We start from the raw sequence: 19,913 nt of genomic DNA, 5'->3' as shown, positions 1-19,913 counted from the left end.
TTGGTTGGTGAGATTTTTGAATTGAGCCTTATAAACCGAAAAGGAGGGAGTAGTAATCTAAATACTCTTACATTTCTTTACAGAGAAAGTACATATGATTTGACTGACAAAAATACGATGCTACACTCACTGGCGGAGCTTCAGCAAGGCTGAATGGGCCATTGCCCGCCCAGCCCATGAAGTTTTATACAGTATACATCTAATCTTGGGCCTTAAAACAGCAGCCCATCAGCTATGTTCTTCTTGTTGGCCCGCCCATGTTTGGGCTGCAAGCTCCGCCACTGGCTACACTTATGTTCTAATTTACTTGTACTCAGAAATGAAAGAGATATTAGAGATGAAATCAACCGTGCACTCAAATCAGATGGAGCAACATTGCATGCATGTCCACCGAATCCATCAACCATGTCACCTGCATGCATCCACATCGAACCATCCATCATGCATGGTTGCATGCGGTCACGTGTACAAGGGCCATGACCAAAGGACTTGATTAGGCATTAGGCTGGTCGTAATGGTAGTATCATAGCTAGTATCATGCATATCAACTAGGCAATTTTGATGAGGTGTCATAGCATTAAATGAAGAAAGAGATGATGGAGTATCATATTATGATACCGTATCATAATAAATGCTATGCTACTTTGTGTCATGCATGGTAATAAAAAAGTACTACATGATACTAATATATGATATTATGCATTAGGGAGGTAGTATTATACACTAGTATCATATGCATGATACTACTATATGATACTCCCCATTACAACCAGCCTTAGAATACTTAGCGGCCTGTGCAGGCCCACGGAGTACGCCTGAAGCCATCCGTGTCCGTATTGGCCGCATGTTTGTCTCTACTCACGTCTACTTTTAACAAACAGTCCTTTAATAAACAACTACTACTCTAAATTAGATTTTGGACCTGAGTTTTATTAGGCATGTACTAGGAGTGCCACGTAGGATAAACGATGAGATGGAGGAGGAAAAACTCATAAAAAAGGCTTGTCTTTTCTTATTTAAAAGAAAACAAAAGATGATCTCTTAGTTCAATATATCTCACCATGTTTTTATGAATCGCTAGTTATTGAAGATAAGGCTAAGAGATGACCCATTGTAGACTCTTTTTTTATCATCTCTAGATTACATGCAAAACTTAAGATAAGATTATTTTATCAACCATTATACATGCCCTTATATTGTCTAGTCATTGCTACTCCATGAGACTACGGTAGTTCTATCTGACAAGACGGTAGTATAATTTATCTACGAGACGATTAGAACTATCGTCTTGTCAGATCCATAGTGGAACCTTAACTTGTTCATCTATTTCGTGTGGTTGATTTATTATCCGCAATTTTAGATTGCAATTCACCTTTGTTCTTACCGGTTCTTTGGTTGCTTGCAAGAACTCGAACCTCGTTGTTCAGGTTGATTGTGCCTACGGCAATGTCAATAACCATCAAAAATTGGTTTAGCGATTGTCGAGGTGTATTGTCGGGTACAGTATAACCGGAACGTCAAGGTCAAAAACCACCAAATCAAAAGTTATCCCCACTCTCATCAAAAATTCAGGCCGCCGCCACATCAGGGTTGCTCTGATCGATGATTAAAATTGTACTTCTTATATTAACAGAAGAAGACGTACCATGGGTTTCCTTAAGCCGGCTTGCCAAATACGTCGTGCGAAGGAAATATTGGTTTCTAAGGGCCTCTTTGATTCACAGGATTGCAAAAACACTGAAATAGAAAGAATACAGAAAATTTATAGGGTTGCAGTTGTAAAACAGAGAATTGAAAAACAGTGAAAAGTATAGGAATATGAAACAAATGGAACGTTTGAAATGCAGGAACTGAAATCAAAGGAATGCATTATTTAGTAGAGAAACCATGCGCTGGTATGCAACTTTGTTCCTCTTGCCTCGATCTTTGTGTAAAAAAAAGGTCTGACTCAATGTTTCACTTCATGCGAAATCACATGAAACCAACAGTATTTCTCTGGATTGCAACAGTATTCCTCCATACTGGTTCTTGCAAATCAAACATCGCTACAGTAGCAAATCCTATGGAATGAGAATTCCTGCGTTTTTTCTATGAAAAATCCTTCAAATCAAAGGAGGCCTAAGTGGCGGATGGTTGAGCGCGTGGGTGGCGTGGGCTTTTTAAATATTGCTACACGTGATCTCGTGAGATTCGCTTGCGTCTGTATACCTGGCTGGCAGATGATCCCGCATACGTATCTCCAAAAAAAATTGTCGGGATTAGCGCGCGACCCTTCCGCTTGATCCACGCAGTTTACTCCAACGACGTACTTTCACCGGCAGAGAGCGAGAGCGAGAGCGGGACGATCCACATGTCCGGCCGGGCCGTCGATGAGGATTGACGACCCGTATCCGGCCCATCTAGATGCAAGCGTGTCTACTGTTGCACATGCTCATGGTGCACGTTCCACAGTCCACACCGACGTGTGAGGACGCAGCGGACTGCGTATCTGTCCACGCGCACAGAAATGTACTCCCTCCGTTCTGAATTACTTGTCGCAGGTATGAATGTATCTAGATGTATTTTAGTTTTAAATACATCTACTTCTGCAACGAGTAATTTAAAACGAAGGGAATACTATGGAGTACTACAGAAATCTGCTATGAATGCTTTAATAACCGTGTTTTTCGTAGTAAGAACACTACTAATACGCACGGCAATCTTTTGCCCGATTTCAGCACGATGGGTCGAATCGTTAAATTGCAATCATTTGGCTAATCACTGCCGTTCAAAGTAGCCATCGATAGTATGTGGACCGTCGTGTGCAGAGCACTTTCGGCTTTCTTTGGTTTGTAGAATTTTTGTAGAAATTCTATATGATGGGATTTAAAAAGGAAAAATTTCTTTGAAGCATTTTGGTTTGTAAAAAATGGATTCCTATTTCTAGATGGGATAAGAGTCAATCCTTCATATTTTGGAGGAAAAAAACATTGGCCTAGATTCAATGGAGAAAATCCTATTGTATGCATCAAATGTCATCTCTTTCTCTGTAGGAATTGACATGCATGTTATCTCACTTCCTATAATTTTTCTTTTTTTCAGGTCAACAAGTGTATATATTAATTAAGCAGCAGTCTTACACTTGTTTTGACAGAGATATACACAAAATCAACTGGTCCTGAGCCTAGCCAGGTAGCAGTACGCCGCGGCGTGCGACCTAGCTGAGCCATCAAGTGAGCAGCAGCATTCAAACTACGCTTTACATGTACTAAGCAAAACTCACGACCTTCATGCAAGAGGTCCTTTGTCTCTTTGACTAGCGTTGCCACCGGCAAGCGATTAGTGCTTGTTTCCTAAATAAATTGGATGGCCAGCAAGCAATCGGACTCCACTATCAGGGGCTTGTCCGTCCGTTCCAACGCCAAAGAAATCCCCTCCCTATATGCAGCGACTTCCGCCTCCAAAGGTGATGTACACGACAACAGAAAGCGACAAGAAGCAAAGATAATCCTACCGGTATCATCACGCAGTACCATTCCAGCACCACCAGTGTTCTCACCATGAATATACGACCCATCTATGTCCAGCTTCACCCATCCTACTGGTGGTTTCTGCCAACGATCAGTGGTTGTAGTACTTACAGGTTGGGTAACATGCTTCAGCTGGGGGCTCTGGTTGCCAATGTTGACCACCATTTTCCCCTTCACAGTGTCACCGAGATCTGCTTAATGCATATGAGAGAATTGATATAGCTATCAAGAAAACGCCTGGAACTTTCAACTGAAGGCGCTGGTTTTTGGTGCGTGACTTCATTCCGACAGTGCCACACACGCCAGAACGTCATGAGAATGACCAGCCTCTCGTCTCGGTACACCTATCCAGTAGGTGCAACAACCATTCGTCGCCCGTGTTCTTGATGCTTCTGAGATCTGGAATAGGCCATGATTCTCGCATAGCTGTCCAGAGGGCCGTAGCCATCGGACACCTGCACATAGCATGGAAGGTATCCTCCCGTTCAATACCACATAAAGCACAAATGTCAGAAGTTCCAATATGTTGACTCAGTTTATTTGTCATAGTAGCCAAAGCATTTGTTGCAAGACGTCAACCGAAGATCCGTATCTTTGGAGGAGCAAGGCACCTTCACAAAACTGTCCAGACGGCACAATTGCACTCCGGTGCCCTGCTCGTGGGGCCTATAATTTTTCTATTCTTATAATTTTTCTATCCTATGAATTAAAGAAGACCTTCGTTTTTATAGTGATCACTAGTACGAAAATAGTGAACATCCTTCGCCTGCATCTCGATTCACGACTCTAGGACGGGAGGTTGCTCCCGCGGTCGAGTAGTCCTATTCTTTCAGCCTCGGTGGAGAAGAAAACATGTCAGGATTTAGGGTGTGTTTGGATTTCTTCCTCACAGCGTATGGCCTGGCCTGACACGTGCCTGGATGCTGCCTGGGGTTTGTTTGGTTGACAACCTGGACATGTCTGTACTAGCCTGGCCTGAGAAGTCTTGTCATGTGTTTATCCTGACCCATAACATGTGCTTAGCCTGGCCAGGCCTAGGAAGTTGGACGCCTGGTGGCCGTAACATCTGCCTAGGGAGTACTAATCAACTACTTCCTCCATTTCATAATGTAGTGTTTTCTCTATTCACGTGTTTTAACTTTGACCATAAATTTAACTACCAAGATCGATTGCGGCGGGAGCAAAAATTATATCAGTGAATTCATATTCGAAAGAAGTTTTTTATTATATAATTTTTTCTCCCGCCGCAGTTGGTCTCGTTGGTTAAATTTATGGTCAAAGTTGGACTTCGGGAAACGCGGACGCACTATATTTTAAAATGGAGGAAGTACTAGCACTTGTATATGGGCGGTTTCTTATATTCAAATAAAAAATGACAGGGCCAGATTATAGTAGCCGCCAGGCAGGTCACGAACCAAACACATATACAGCACACGCTAGCCTGACCAGGCAATAAAGACCATCTTCTCAGGCTCAGTCTAGGCACCTATCTTTTCCAGGCATGACGTTGTGGACACCATCCAAACTAGCCTTTACTGCCCGTGGGTGTCGTGCCCTCTTTGTTGAAACCGTCAGATATCTATCCTACGGTGGCTCTCGATATTGCTTATTTGCGTCGACAACCAGGTTAGTCTGACGAGTACATTGTGCAGATTGTAGAACGTGGTAAAGTTGGGCTGTGGTAGTTCAGTTAGCAGAGTTCACACACACACCGACACACGCGCATGTTCATCTCCACTACTGTTAAAAGAGCCAACAAGGGGCAGACGAAAACTGCCCTCCCACGTTCGGCCAAAAAAAAAAAGTCCACCTAGAAAATATTAATATGCTTACAAAGGAAAACATCACATAATCTCCGAATGGGTTGTTCAACTGCATAGAAACAAAAAAAAACAGAGCCGGCCCTCCAGGCATCCAGATTGACCTACGCCGTACGCAGCCGCCGAGGCACCCGGCGACGGACGCGACGAGGAGTACGCCCTACGCAGCCGGCGAGGCACCCGGCGACGACGACTACTTCGCCATCACAGGTCTACGCTCTTCTGGACTTCGTGAAGCTTTTACATGCCGCCACCGTCCAGGCTTGGTGACGCTTTAAGACGCCGCCGCCCAGGTTGTCCTGCCTTATCGCCGTTGAGCTCTTACCACGCCGTCACCGTCCACGAACTCCTCTGCAACGCAGGTGCGCCCTCATTCCCTCTTGTTTCCATCCTGCGATATATACTAAAACACATCAGCGGCGGCCAGTCTGTAATTTAACCAACACATGAAAGCAGTGAAGAACCATTCTTACATCCCAGATTTGTTAGACTCTCTGTAAATTGCAGACGAATAATGAGGCACCTATGAAAACTCATCCATGTAACTGCTGAAGATGAATTTCATAAGAAAATTAGTCACAACTTCCAGAACAAATCACTACTTTTAGATCTGAAAGTCCTCAGTCAGATGCCACTTCAATTATAATTGTATTATAACAATTTGCCATTCACAGGGTTCAAGAACTTCGTATGGTCCCTACCACTCCCAGCGGGGCGCGCACACCGTTCCAGGATATAACCAACACCCACTCCTTGGGTACTTAACCCAATCACTCGATTTCTTATTTATTTTGCTCAGCTGTTGAACGGTGTCATGACTTGCAGATCGTAAAGAGATAAAAAGGCAGAGGGAAAGAGAGCGGTATGCACAAAATAGGGATGAGATAAATAAGAGACGTCGTGAAGCCTACAAACAAAAAAAAATATCGCAACAGACGTCAATGGACTGGAAAACAAAACACACACACAGTCGGCTGTATCACAAGGTAATGAATGTCGACTTTGGTGATGTATAGCCCAATGGTATTGCCATATAATGATCTACTCTTTGTCTATTCAGACCATAATGGGCTGGAGATACGGGGGAAAGGGAGCAGTATGCACACAATACAGATGAACTATTAAAGGGACAACCCATATCCAGCGAGCATAATAAGCATATTGATGCCGTCGCCGATGGCAGTAACATTGTCTCACAGGTGCGAGTTACCGGACAAACGGCAGTCACACAACTTCAGACGATAACATGTGTACAAGAGCCTAGACCAAATTCAACTTCAGACGAGAATATTTATGACGACAATGAGACCGATTGGTTGCACAGAAATGATGCGTACCAGATGCAGCGACATTCACGACAATTGCCATTCACCCAGCTGTCAGGGGAGGAGAACCCCCAACTCAGTACAATCGTGAACCTACATAACCCAGATGAGTCTTTACAAAACAAAGGTTAGTTCATTAAAATATTTATGCTACAAATATAATATTTCATTCAGCTACAATAATGTCATGATGTACCAATACAATATATAAAACAACAAAATGGGCCCTCTTTTGAGTGATTGTACTGAGTTGGGGGTTGTCTTTTGTTCATTCAGGTCTATTGTTGCTACAATAATTTGGGCCCTCTTTTGTTCATTCAGGTACAAAGTCTATTTATGGAAGCAAACAACCTGTACCGATCCAGTCAACTTACAATAGTCCAAGAATGGAAACGATCCCTGATGCTCGTCGTGCCACTCAGATTCCTCATGGTATATTTTTACTAACACCTAGTTCATAACTTCAATTCATCTCTGATTCTTACTCATTTTCCCATATAAAATGTTATTATCAGGCGACAACCACGGCGAAGATCCATATGGAATACTAGAGCTTGATGCCCACACGATTAATATTGATGGTACGCATAATTATCATTTTAAGTCTCCTCTCCCCCGGTTACCTTTGTTTCATGTCCTAAGAATTATTTGAAACACCTTTTGCATTGTCGAATGTGTTGGCAGCTAGACTGCTTGGCAGGCGACAACCTTGGAGATGATGACCCTAATGAGGAAGCTAGGATGTTCGCCCAACCAGGTCTATTGTTGCTATCATGATGTACCAATAGACTATATAATACAACAAAATGGTTTGTTTTGTAAATTAATTTAATGCAAATGTCTACACTTTTCCAGATGTTGCTTTCCAATCCTACCTTGTGGATCGGAATCATGATGATGGAACTCGCAGTAATGACACTCATGACAGACTATACATGAACCTGCCCAAAAAGCACCATGTCCTTAGAAAAGTTAGCGACTGCTGCCACTGTGGAGCATTGCGGTTTCAATACGAGGGGCCTGCATTTTGTTGCAGAAAGGGCAAAGTGGGTGTGTTTACTCCAGAAGTTTCTGACGAGTTGAAACGGTTGTTTACAAGTCAATCTGATGAGGATGCTAAATATTTCAGAGAGAATATACGTTATTTCAACTCTCACTTCTCATTCACAACTCTTGGTGTCACTCTTGATCGTCAAGTCAGCACTGCCGCACGAACCGGCGTCTACACATTTCGTGCGTGTGGCCAGTTGTACCACGCTCTTGATGATCTGATGTCCGGTGAATATGGCCCTCGGCATCTGCAGCTATATATTTACGATACGGATGAAAACTTGATCCACAGGGTTAAGAGGTCTCCAGATCTTAGGCTAGATCTCATACAGAAGATTCTGACAATACTACAACATAACCCTTATGCTCAAGCTTTTAGAAGCATTGGTGTTGTTCCGAATCTGGATGAATATAGGATCTCACTGAACACAGATATCAACCTTGATCAGCGAAGGTACAATACACCAACTACTTCGCAGGTAGCAGCAATATGGGTTGAAGGAAGTGACCCTCAAAATACCTTTGATAGGAGTGTTGTCGTGTACGGCAAAGGAGATCGTCCCGTGTATATTAGAGCATACTATGGCTGCTACGACCCATTGTCATATCCACTATTCTTCCCACGTGGGGAGATCGGTTGGAATCGTTGGATGCCATATATTGGGCTCCCCGATGCCACAACCCAAGGTTCAGTGCATGATTATGCACCACAAAGGACCCAAGCTACTGATTTTCGTTCAGGTATGATGTTCATAGCAGATTTATATACATATTGGTCAAATTAAAACTTAGACAGTCGTCCATCTTACAGACAACAACATGATGGGAGAACAAGTTGGTCATACCACACAGCTTGAAGACCAGGCCACTGATTTACCTGCAGGTATTGCATGTACTTGCTGTTTTTTATATTCTTATGATTCTATCTATCATACCAACTTTTTTTGTTAATCAATTTTTAGATGACAACGATGATAACCTAGAGGAGTTTGGAGACAATGAGATTAATGCCATAAAATCCAGGAAATTTGTTAGCGCGAGGGAGTACTATTGCTTCAAGCTACAGGTCCGAAAAAAGCTTTTTAACATCATCTTATTCGGGGGGCGCCTTTTCCAACAGTGGGCTGTTGACATGTACATCAAGATTGAGACAATGAGGCTTGACTGGTACTCATGGCCAGAAAATCAAAAGGTTATACGTGCTGACCTATACCAGGTAACATGCTTCTGTTAATACCAATAAATCACATTATATATGATGCACTCATTGCTTCAACCTTGTACACTACTTACCGTCAAATATTGATTCATTATAGGGTCTTGTTGACACCGTCTATGCCGGCGAGTCACGTGGTGATCGGATTGGCAAGAGAATAGTGCTTCCACGTACATTTCCTGGTGGTGACCGTGACATGCAGCGCAGGTTTCTGGATGCGATGGCAATAGTACAACGATGGGGTAAACCGGATTATTTTATCACCATGACATGCAATCCCTACTAGGAGGAGATAACTAAGGAAATGTTGCCTGGACAACTACCGCAAGATCGTCCAGACCTTGTGGCAAGAGTATACAGAGCTAAACAGCGAAGTATGATGGACCTACTAATTAAAGGTAAGCATTTCGGAGAAGTTGCGGCTTATGTACATGTCACCGAGTTTCAGAAACGAGGTCTCCCTCATGAGCATATACTTTTAATCATGAAAGCCAAAAGCAAGTTAAGGACCCCAGATGACTATGATCGGGTGATATCTGCAGAGATACCCGACAAGAAGAAATATCTTGTTCTCCATGATCTGGTAGTCAAACACATGTTGCACGGACCATGTGGTGCGCTGAAGAAGAGTTGTCCTTGCATGATAGATGGACAATGTCGGTTTCATTACCCACGAGATTTCTGTGATGCCACATTACAAGGGAAAGATTCATATCCGATCTATAGAAGGAGGGACGATGGGGTTCGAGTTAGGATCAGAGGAGCAGATTTGGACAACAGATGGGTGGTCCCTTACAACCCATTCCTGCTAATGACATACAACTGTCACATTAATGTCGAAGCATGCTCGAGCATCAAGGCAGTCAAGTACTTGTTCAAATACATCTACAAAGGGCATGATAAGGCATCATTTACATTTGAGCAAGATATTATCAATGATGGGGGAATCATCAATGAAATCCGACAGTATAGGGATGCACGCTATATATCTCCTCCGGAAGCTATTTACAGGATATTTGGCTTTAAAATATTTGGTGTCAGTCCATCTGTGTTGCAGCTCCAACTTCATCTACCAAACATGCACAGAGTTGCATTTAGGGCTTATGAAAATCTGGAAGATGTTGTCGCTCGGCCATCTTCATCCAAATCCATGCTTACCGAGTACTTTGAGATGAACCAGAAGTATCCAGAGGCAAGGAAATGGATGTACAGAGAGATCCCAGAACATTATAGGTGGATTGCCGGTAATAAGAAGTGGCAACCGAGAAAAAATAATAGACCACAGATTGGAAGACTGGTGTATGCACACCCTGCTGAAGGAGAGAGGTACTACTTGCGGGTGCTGCTCAGCCATGTCCGAGGTGCCACTTCATTTGATGATTTAAAAACAGTGAATGGCAATCCATGCAGTTCCTTGAGAGAGGCGTGTGAGCACTTAGGACTCATTGAGCATGACAGGACACTTGATGATTGCATGACAGAGGCAGCAACATTTCAGATGCCTTCTGCTCTTAGACGGTTGTTTGCAACTATATTGGTATTCTGTGAGGCAACAGAAATCCGTCAGTTGTGGGACAAACACCTAGCATCGATGTCTGAAGATTACCGCCGTACTCAATCGAATGAGGCTGCACTTGAGCAAATGGTCCTTAGGGATATCAGGGATCTGATGCAATCCATGGGAAAGGATATTAAAATGTATGGGCTTCCGGATTTGGTTGACACAGATGGTTCTTCAGACGCCGAGTATAGGGAGATAACAGAGGAGAGGCAAGTCAAAGCAGATCAAGAACATCTAGATCTATTCAACTGCCTGAACAATGAGCAACTGGCTGGTTTCAATGACATAATGGATCATGTGACGAACCAAAAAAGCCAGATATTCTTTGTTGATGGTCCTGGAGGCACTGGGAAGACGTACTTGTACAAGGCATTGCTTGCGAGGGTCCGTTCGATGGGCCTAATAGTGATCGCAACTGCTACGTCAGGTATTGCAGCGTCCATAATGCTCGGAGGCCGGACTGCACACTCCAGGTTCAAAATTCCAATCAAGCTCACTAACAACAGCATGTGTAGTTTCACAAAGCAGAGTGGTACGGCAGAGTTGCTTAAACAGGCATCCTTGATAATTTGGGATGAAGTTGCTATGACAAAGCGTCAAGCAGTTGAGACGCTTGACATATCGTTGCAGGATATAATGGAATGTCCTCTACCGTTTGGTGGAAAGGTTGTCGTCTTTGGTGGGGATTTTAGACAGGTCCTCCCCGTTGTGACCCGAGGGACAAGAGCACAGATCACGGATGCTACACTTTTGAGATCCTATTTGTGGGAGAAGATCCGCAAGATACGCCTCACGCGTAATATGCAAGCACAAGCGGACCCTTGGTTCTCCGAATACCTCCTTAGGATAGGCGATGGAATGGAAGAAACAATTGGCGACGACTATGTGCGTCTCCCTGAAGACATTGTGATTGCTTATACCGAGGACGAAGAACCTGTTAACAAGCTCATCGAAGATGTCTTCCCATCCTTGCACACCAATGCTAGGTCGAGGGAGTACATGAGCAAACGTGCAATTCTCTCGACCAAAAACGAGCATGTGGATGACCTGAATGACAAGATGATCTCTAGGTTTTCGGGAGAAGAAAAGGTATACCATAGCTTTGACTCTATCGAGGATGACTTCCAGAATAATTACACGATTGATTTTCTGAACTCCATCACACCAAATGGCTTGCCCCCCATGTCTTGAGAGTAAAAATCAATTGCCCGGTCATTTTGCTACGGAACCTCGACCCTCATAATGGCTTGTGTAATGGAACACGACTTATGATCAGAGCCTTCCAGGATAATGCAATCGATGCAGAGATTGTTGGTGGCCAGCATGCTGGAAAGAGGGTGTTCATACCTAGTATCCCTATGTCGCCATCGGAGGACACCTCACTTCCCTTCAAGCTTAAGAGAAAACAATTCCCCATCCGCCTGAGTTTTGCGATGACCATTAACAAGGCACAGGGTCAAACCATCCCGAATGTTGGTATTTACCTTCCCGAACCTGTTTTCTCACATGGCCAGCTATATGTTGCATTGTCAAGGGGTGTGTCAAGAAAGAAGACACGAATTTTAGCCAAGCCTAACAAGGAGGTTGATAAATCTGGGAAGAGCACCAAAAACATTGTCTACAGAGATGTTTTAGAGGGGTGAGGCAGGTACGATCTTTCGTGTATTCTTTGCACCTTTGCTTTTGTATCTATATAACTAATTCTCGACCTAACACTTTTCTTTCCTTTTATTTTCAGGTCTTGTTAGGGACAGAGTGTGAAGCTTCCTTTACTTTGCGGTGGAGATGAGTGATACAATAAACCAGGCGCCATATTAGCCATATTAGGGAACGGTCTATGTTGTATTCTGTGCTATCTAAATATAATGTAGCGTTATGTTCTGTTGAAGATGTTCTCGAACACCAAAGTGTCCTGCAGTCTTTGAACCCCTTTCGTTTCTTTCATGTAAAGTTTTTTTGAAGATGTCTCCGGCTGTTGAGTAACTTAACTTATGTTAGCTATGTCATATATTTGTGATGAAAACTGCAAGAGTCTACGAGATTTGCAGAATGTAGTGAAGTTGAGAGGTATTATTACTACTGTATGAACATACGTCGTTCCCGAATCTGTGGTACATGAGCTCACATGCTTTCTTTTTTCAGAAAGACAATAGAATATTAGATGGCTTTAGGTTTTCTTCAGTGTTTACCTGAAAAATGGGGACAGCAATAAGCGCGGAATCGATTATGGAACCCTTAATCTCCTGCACCGCTGAAGGATCTTGCCGCTGCAAATTGACATCAGGATAACCACACATTACTAAACACCGAGTCGAAAAAACAGACAGCAGAATAGGTACAAGAACGTTCCAAGCAAAGCAATCTTTACAAACAGGATCCCCTTGACTTGCCTTACAGACTTGACACTGTCTCACATTCTTGGAACGACTTAAAGCACTTCCCTGGCCCCTCCTATCAAGCACGGCCGCTGAGGGTACATTAACTAGCTGGCAAGACAAATGATACAAGAATTATATTTCTATACAGAGAGGTAAACTTTATGTATATAAAAAAAGGTAAGAGAAAGCACACAAAAGTATCGATGAAACGTTCCATGAGCTGAACCCAATAATTCTGTATACAAATGTATTATGAAAATAACTCCTTTAATTCTGTATGTGTGGGGTATAAAAAAACAAAAAAAACATTGGGCCTGAGATAAACGAGGAAAGCGTGGGGCCTGAGATACTCTTGCTCCTCAATGAGTACTCATGCAGGTCAGCCCTGCAAATACTGTTGGAAATATGCCCTAGAGGCAATAATAAAATGATTATTATATTTCCTTGTTCATGATAATTGTCTATTATTCATGCTATAATTGTATTGTCCGGAAATCATAATACATGTGTGAATACATAGACCATAATGTGTCCCTAGTGAGCCTCTAGTTGACTAGCTCGTTGATGAACAGATAGTCATGGTTTCCTGGCTATGGACATGGGGATGTCATTGATAACGGGATCACATCATTAGGAGAATGATGTGATGGACAAGACCCAAACCTAAGCATAGCACAAAGATCGTGTAGTTCGTTTGCCGTAGCTTTTCTGGATGTCAAGTATCATTTCCTTAGACCATGAGATTGTGCAACTCCCGGATACCGTAGGAGTGCCTTGGGTGTGCCAAACGTCACAACGTAACTGGGTGACTATAAAGGTACATTACAGGTATCTCCGAAAGTGTCTGTTGGGTTGGCACGAATCGAGACTGGGATTTGTCACTCCGTATGACGGAGAGGTATCTCTGGGCCCACTCGGTAATGCATCATCATAATGAGCTCAATGTGATCAAGTGGTTGATCACGGGATCATGCATTACGGAACGAGTAAAGTGACTTGCCGGTAACGAGACTGAACAAGGTATTGGGATACCGACGATCGAGTCTCGGGCAAGTAACGTACCGATTAACAAAGGGAATTGAGTACGGGATTGATTAGGTCCTCGACATCGTGGTTCATCCGATGAGATCATCGAGGAGCATGTGGGAGCCAACATGGGTATCCAGATCCCGTTGTTGGTTATTGACCAGAGAGTCGTCTCGGTCATGTCTGCTTGTCTCCCGAACCCGTAGGGTCTACACACTTAAGGTTCGGTGACGCTAGGGTTGTATAGATATGAGTATGCAGTAATCCGAAAGTTGTTCAGAGTCCCGGATGAGATCCTGGACGTCATGAGGAGTTCCGGGATAATTCGGAGGTAAATAATTATATATGGAAAGTTGTCATACGGTCACCGGAAAGGTTCGGGGACATATTGGTATTGTACCGGGGTCACCGGAAGGGTTTCGGGGGTCCACCGGGAGGGGCCACCTCTCTCGGAGGGCCTTATGGGCTGTATGAGGAAGGGATCCAGCCCAAAGTGGGCTGGGGCGCCACTCCCCCTAGGGCCCATGCGCCTAGGGTTGGGGGAAACCCTAAGGGGGGCGCCCCCTTGCTTGGGGGGCAAGCCCCCCTCCCCTTGGCCGCCCCCCCTCTAGATCTCATCTAGAGGGGGCCGGCCCCCTTCCTCCTTCCCCTATAAATAGAGGGGTGAGGGGAGGGCTGCAAAGGACATCAAAGGCGCAGCCCCTCCCCTCCCCAACACATCTCCTCCTCCGTCACGAGCTTGGCGAAGCCCTGCCGGAGTACTGCTGCTCCACCACCACCACACCGTCGTGCTGCTGCTGGAGCCATCTTCCTCAACCTCTCCTTCCCCCTTGCTGGATCAAGAAGGAGGAGACGTCACGCTGACCGTACGTGTGTTGAACGCGGAGGTGCCGTCCGTTCGGCGCTAGGATCTCCGGTGATTTGGATCACGTCGAGTACGACTTCCTCATCCCCGTTCTTTGAACGCTTCCGCGCGTGATCTACAAAGGTATGTAGATGCAATCCGATCACTCATTGCTAGATGAACTTATAGATGGATCTTGGTGAAACCGTAGGAAATTTTTTGTTTTCTGCAACGTTCCCTAACAAATACCACCAAGGTAGTTCAGTTAACCCAGTTGTGGTATATGGATGATGGTTTCTTTCATATAAGAAATTATGTATGAAGTTTTTCCAGACCAGGCTATATTACTAGCGTGCAAGAAATATTGAAAAAATTTCTTGTATACGTTAGCAGCAATAATAGTAATAATAAAACATAAGTACGAAGGTCATCTTGATGGTTTAGTATTATGTTTGTGAGGGTACGTCGTTTAATCTCAATGAATTATACTTCTGTACAAAGAAAGGTAAATTTTTTTTCTGTATATTAAAACGTAAGAGAAAGCACACAAAAAATCAAATAAACGATCCGATGAGCCGAACCCAATATTACAGTATAAAAAATGTATTACGAAAAATGATTACATTAATTCTGTATATGCGTCGGGTATAAAAAAGCAAAAAATGGGCCTGAGATAAATCAAAGGAAAGGTGTCGGCCCTGAATAACGACCACGATTCCTTTCCTCCTCACGCTATAGAAATCCTTCCCGTGATTTCCGCCTTACATATTGCCTACAACTAACGATCTCTCGATCAGGAGCACAAAGAACCAACAGGTTTTGCACCATAGGGTTTTCTTCCACCTCTCAATCCTCTCTCCCAAGCCGCATCCTCACACCCCTCCACCGCGCCGGCCTCCTCCACCGCAGGTCTCTCCAGCCTGCCGTACACATCTCTCCGTGGTGAACTACCATCTTCCTCCATGTCTGCGTCGCAATCCCTTGTGAGCTCTGCGGATCAATCTGCCATCATCATGGTATTGATATCTCTCTGTGATTACACAATATTCACGATTTCACATCTAGAAGGCAATATGGTCACTAGAGGGGATCCAACAAAGTGAATCAACATGCTTTGTTTGCCCCCGCAAAATTACCAAGATGCTCTGTGTGCCTAAGGAAATTCTTATTACTGCATCCACCTGATTACTTGAGAGAATAGTCACCCAAGTGACTCTCAAAAAGTTGACTGGATAATAAAACAAACAAATACATATTGAAATTTAATTGGAAAGAATGTCCTCATACCACTATGTTAAGAACATATGCAGATATGTGCATCTAGGTGTGATGTAGAAATAAGAATGAGACTAATGTTAACTACGTGCTAATAATAAATGCTTGGGTTTTCAGGAAAACACCAACAAGGGAGCCAAGGACGAGGATATGAACCACGAGTCAACAAAGGCATCACAAGATCAAGAAATCATGGATGATACGGAAAATATGCAGATTGATCAGGTGCTACCCTAAGACAAGCATACAAACCCCGATGCAACAAAGGCGCTTTTTATTTTCACATGTCATTATTATTCTTATTCTGGCAGGACGAAATAATATGTATTTTGTACTAGATTATCATACATACAATTCTTTACTCACATGAATAATATCTTCTCTTTTGTAAGTACTGGGTAATATTGTATTATTGTGTGTTCCAGTTACTAAGTGAGGGAGAATCAAATGGAATAGCCAACAAAGATGAAGTGGAGAAAAATAAGAGCACGCAGTCCACTGATTCCGAGGTGACAAAGACATCTATTCCTTTCCAACTATATGTCCCAAATAGTTCTTACTATAATTATATAAATTCCTGCATATGTATTATTCTTTGTCACCTCGCTCTCAGGAATTAACCTTCAACAAAACAAGTGAAGAAATGCAGCCAAATCAGGACGAGCAATTAGCACAAACATTTGGCACCAAGGGGACAGAAACTATAGGGGACAAGCTGGCAGATTCAACTGGAATAGCCGACAAAGATGGAGTGGAGAAAAATAAAAGCACACAGTCCACTAATTCCGAGGTGACAGAGGCGTCTTTTATTTTCCAACTATGTCCCAAATAGTTATAATTCTAATTATATCGTGCATACGGATTATTTTTTTGTAATGTTGCTCTCAGGAATTAACCTTAAACAAAACAAGTAAACAAATGCAGCCAGCTCATGAAGACAAATTAGCACAAACATTCGGCACCGAAGGGGCAGAAACTATAGGGGGCAAGTTGGCAGAATCAAATGGAATAGCCAACAAAGATGAACTGGAGAAAGAGAAGAGCACGCAGGACACTGATTCCGAAGTCTCCAAAGTGACACAGGCATCTTCTCCAAATATGTCCCATATAGTTCTAATTCTTAATTATATTATTAATCCTTTATTAATCCTGCATACGGATCATTCTTTGTAATGTTGCTCCCAGGAATTAACCGACAACGAAACAAGTGAACAAATGGATGCCCCTAAGGACGAAGAATTAGAACAAACGTCCGGCAGGGAAGGGGCAGAAATTATAGTACACAAGCTGCAATGCCTGTGCAGACAGGGAAGCCTGTCCGACTGCATAACAAACCTAAGAAGGCACAAGACTACGTGGTCGCTCCAGAAGGCACGGACAAATCCTTCTATGCCCTGCTTTTGCTAAATTTATTTTTGTGGTCATCATTAATAACTTTTGTTACTTACATCATGATATATTATGCCTATTTTTGCTACATTTAATTTCTATGCCCTGCTTTTGCTACATTTATTTTCTTTGTTATTACTAAATGTTGTTACTTACATCATGATAGATTACGTCTGCACCGGCGATGATTGGTCCGTGATTGAAAATATCATGTCTGAACCGAACGATAAAAGAAATTTAGTGAGCAACGACGACTCACATCTCAAAAGGCGACACTTAGAACGTTTATTACTCCCCGAAGAATTTCTTGGCGACGAAGTAAGTATATATAGACAAGACAATGCTATTTTAACATGAGTTTTTATTCTCTCCTATAACCAAGGTGTGCACTTAATATTGCAGATCATAGACGCATACATACATTGCATAAGTGCTAAAGAGCATCTACAGATGAGGTCAGGTGGAAGTGTGTTCTTAGAAAATGCATGCATCTCTAAGATGATAAAGGAATTTAGCTCTATACGGGATGACGCGCCAAGGTGGGTATTAAACAGAGCTAAAACTTATTTAGAAAATGGGGTGAGTCTCAGTTCCATACATATTACTATGAATTCAATCAAGGACGAATGTTTGTATATGGGACCTAGACTAACAAAAACCCTATTTTCAGATATTCCTTCCAGTTAACATTGAACACTTCCATTGGTACCTAGCAGTTATAAATACAGGGCAGCGATGCATCCAGGTGCTCGACTCGCTGGGCCCAGGAATGAGCCGCAAAGACCTCACTGCTATGGTTAGTCATTAGTCCCACTACACCATCTTTTGATAAGACGATTTCTGGGCTTGTTCAGTTGTGATGCTAATACTTTGTCATTTATTCATTCAATAGCTCAAAGGACTGGAAAATGTATTCGAATATGCATCGCTTCAAATGGAACTAAATACTGATAAGTGGAAAGACTTAAACATCTCAGCATGGCCAAGAGAAGAGTATATTAAGAGCACACTGCAAAGAGATTGGTATACCTTCTAACTCAAAGGCTCAAAGTAATTGACATTATTTGTATTTTTGTATTTCCCCATTAGTTGCAGCACAAAAGAAGTTTCTGCACAGCAAGAGTAAAGCATGGATATGTCAAAGTATACGAGCTGAAAGTATACACATATGCACCGATTTGACGGGGACCAGCAGGCGGCGGGGTCGAAGAGACTAACCTGGACCCGGAGGAGCGACGAGAAGCATAGGGAGGGTCCCAAGCACAGCACGCGGAGGTCATCGTGGTGATCCTAATCAAGATGGAGGTCTCCAGCAGCAACTGCTCCTGCTCCTGACCGAAACGGACAGGGTAATCAAGATGGGGTCAGAGTGCAGAGCATCCCGATTGAGGGGAGAAGAACAGTCGGAACCGGACCTTCATGGCGTCCCGAGCAGGGTGGAGGGGGAGGGAACTTCCTGCCGCGGCGAGTGCATCAGCACGAGCGAACCGCGGCGTCGCTGGCGAGCATGCCCAGCTCTAGCGCCCCGCCGTCGCCACGAGGAGGGAGGGCCCCGGCATCGCCGACGAGCATGCCCGGCTCGAGCGCAGCGCCGTTGTTGGAAATATGCCCTAGAGGCAATAATAAATTGGTTATTATTATATTTCCTTGTTCATGATAATCGTTTATTATCCATGCTATAATTGTATTGATAGGAAACTCAGATACATGTGTGGATACATAGACAACACCATGTCCCTAGTAAGCCTCTAGTTGACTAGCTCGTTGATCAATAGATGGTCACGGTTTCCTGACCATGGACATTGGATGTCGTTGATAACGGGATCACATCATTAGGAGAATGATGTGATGGACAAGACCCAATCCTAAGCCTAGCACAAGATCATATAGTTCGTATGCTAAAGCTTTTCTAATGTCAAGTATCATTTCCTTAGACCATGAGATTGTGCAACTCCCGGATACCGTAGGAATGCTTTGGGTGTATCAAACGTCACAACGTAACTGGGTGACTATAAAGGTGCACTACAGGTATCTCCGAAAGTGTCTGTTGGGTTGGCACGAATCGAGACTGGGATTTGTCACTCCGTGTGACGGAGAGGTATCTCTGGGCCCACTCGGTAGGACATCATCATATGCGCAATGTGACCAAAGAGTTGATCACGGGATGATGTGTTACGGAACGAGTAAAGAGACTTGCCGGTAACGAGATTGAACAAGGTATCGGTATACCGACGATCGAATCTCGGGCAAGTACAATACCGCTAGACAAAGGGAATTGTATACGGGATTGATTAAGTCCTTGACATCGTGGTTCATCCGATGAGATCATCGTGGAACATGTGGGAGCCATCATGGGTATCCAGATCCCGCTGTTGGTTATTGACCGGAGAACGTCTCGGTCATGTCTGCATGTCTCCCGAACCCGTAGGGTCTACACACTTAAGGTTCGGTGACGCTAGGGTTATAGAGATATTAGTATGCGGTAACCCGAAAGTTGTTCGGAGTCCGGGATGAGATCCC

General features: G+C 43.6%; 1 long non-coding RNA gene across 2 annotated transcripts; it reads right to left on the bottom strand.

Moving 5' to 3' along the window:
• Positions 1-5,234: 5,234 nt before the first annotated feature.
• On the bottom strand, positions 5,235-18,982 carry LOC125517748. 2 transcript variants are annotated; one of them, XR_007287787.1, is made up of 8 exons: positions 18,809-18,982; positions 18,612-18,724; positions 18,423-18,502; positions 12,854-12,967; positions 12,671-12,748; positions 6,667-6,766; positions 5,803-5,874; positions 5,235-5,720 (listed from the first exon to the last, which is right to left on the bottom strand). It is a non-coding gene; the product is annotated as an uncharacterized LOC125517748 (long non-coding RNA). The 2 variants fall into 2 exon arrangements; XR_007287788.1 differs by having other exon boundaries at positions 18,612-18,718.
• Positions 18,983-19,913: the final 931 nt, after the last annotated feature.

Source organism: Triticum urartu, chromosome 1 (assembly GCF_003073215.2).
Source record: "Triticum urartu cultivar G1812 chromosome 1, Tu2.1, whole genome shotgun sequence".
NCBI lineage: Eukaryota > Viridiplantae > Streptophyta > Magnoliopsida > Poales > Poaceae > Triticum > Triticum urartu.
The sequence above is the reverse complement of the archived record's forward strand: the minus strand, read 5'-3'. Positions and strand labels throughout refer to the sequence as shown.